This window comes from Dermacentor silvarum, chromosome 4 (genome assembly GCF_013339745.2).
Source record: "Dermacentor silvarum isolate Dsil-2018 chromosome 4, BIME_Dsil_1.4, whole genome shotgun sequence".
Classification (NCBI taxonomy): domain Eukaryota; kingdom Metazoa; phylum Arthropoda; class Arachnida; order Ixodida; family Ixodidae; genus Dermacentor; species Dermacentor silvarum.
The window spans coordinates 160,534,004-160,536,248 of NC_051157.2; positions in this window are offsets into that span (position 1 = coordinate 160,534,004).

A 2,245-nucleotide genomic window follows, 5' to 3' on the forward strand; every position below is an offset into this window, starting at 1 on the left:
ACTAGCGATGACGGCAGGAAAAGGGCGGCATAATCATGATTGAATGACGACAGTATGATTGTAAATGAATGACGTAGAAAGATCGACGTAAATGGAATGACAAATGCGGTATGTCCATGACGACAATGGGATGACGTTACTGAAGTGATGACAATGATAAAACAACGGCGTGTTGGCGACTGTGTGACGACGATGGTGTGATATCGATGGCGTGACGAGAGTCGGATGACGAAGCTGGAATGACAGCGATACGACGACTGTGATGGCTTCACGATATTGAACATATGACTAGTGGCCCAAGCAGTTAGAGAACTTAGATCACTGGGTTGATGTAAAAGGCGTGACGACGACAGAAGGAGGAGAGTTAGATGGCGAAGCTGCGATGACGACGATTGTACGACTAAGGTGTCATCATGATGGCGGTGTGACAAGAAATGCCCAACGACTGTATGACGACGATGCCGTGAAGATAACTGTAGGACGAGAGTCGGATGACAGAGCTGGAGGGACGACGATGGAACGACCACAACGACATCATGACCACGAGCCCTAACCTAGTGCCCAAGCTCATTAGACAACTTTAGCTACAGGGTCGGGGTTGAAGGTGTAACGACGACGGCATGAAGAGAGTAATATCACAAAGCTAGAATGACGACGATAGAACGACCACGACATCATCACGACCAGGAGCACCTACCTAGTGCCACAAGCAAGTACACAACTTGGGTCACTGAGTAAACGTCAGAGGATATATAGGTAGATAGATAGGAACTTTATAAAAAGATAAATAGATAGATACAGACAGACAGACAGATGGGATGGTTATAGCGTTCTCTCTGATGAAGACATATGCCAGACTGGGGCATTCATTTTTTTACCTGCGTGTACATTTTCTGAAATTCGATCACATCGTTTTTGCTCGCTTTTAGTTATCGTTATCTTGTACTGTTGTCTTTGTGCACCCATTGCTTGACTGCTTTATGACTTGTAAGGTTTTTTAAGCCAGGTCAAGTTTCCTTGGTTGCTTGTAGACCAAATTTAACGTATATCATTTACACTGAAAAATGAAATTGATAATTCATTTATTTTATTTCATAATGCGCAGGACGGACAAGCGGTGCTGTCTTTTAGTAACAGAGCGCTGGGTACATTGAGCGTTGAGTCTACTGAGTGTGTCAGATTACTAAGAAATCTAAGAAGACTATGCTATTACGACGCATATGTGGGAGCCAGTTAACACAGGAATCAGGCAACTGGAGACTCCTGCTAGCAGTTATGAAGTACTTTGTTGACAAAACTTGAATGTATTGATAATGTCAACTGGTATACGTACGCTGACAAGCGAAACTTGAAGAAGCTCATTGTAAGCGTCCATGTGTTTGTTTAGGGAATACTGCTGCGCATTATAACGCGTGCATTGTATTGGAATAACCTCAGGAGCACAATATGTTTTTTTCCCTTCCCAGAGGCAATGTGGCACTCATTTCGACGTTCTGCTCTGGAATCTCCTGGAGCGTAGCTCTCTGACTAACTAATGATGTTGCTCGGCACTGCGGGATCGGGACTTGGAGCATGAGGTCGTTTCTCCCATGTGTGCTCCGTTGATAGCAAACTCTGCCTGTAGTATACAATATTGGTCTATTTGTATGTACGCGTTTTGTGATTACACTCAAGAAGCGCATTCTGCCTGAAATTTTTCTAAGTATACCAGGCTGTTATACTATAACACTTCGATAATAATAGTTTGGGGGCCGTCTCTGTGAAAGAAAATCACTTGAAACCGGTGGCATCATTGCTTTTCAGGACCGAGGACACGGTAGTTAGACTTTTCCATCGATAAAGCCCATACCCGCATATTAGTAGGCATCTGACAACATACATTAAGTGTTAACGGCTTTTCGACACCACGGATATTTTTGTTATTCAGTTAATAATTAACACAAGTAAGTATTCAAACATTCCGCACGATGACAAGTCAGCATCGAAATCAAGATGGCTCCGATTGGCTACTGATGTGGAAAAGTTGTTTAATACATTGAAACCGTATAGGGAGAATATTTTGTTGAGATATGACAATGTGCGATCCCAGGTGGAAAGAGGCGTGTTATGGCACTTGGTATATTATTTTATACTTTCTACTCGATACTGAGCAGGCTACAATCTATTCTAGCTGTTTTCTCTTTCTTTGTGTTTTCCCATACATACGAAGGGCCATGCACATAACAAAACAAGATGCTATACTAAA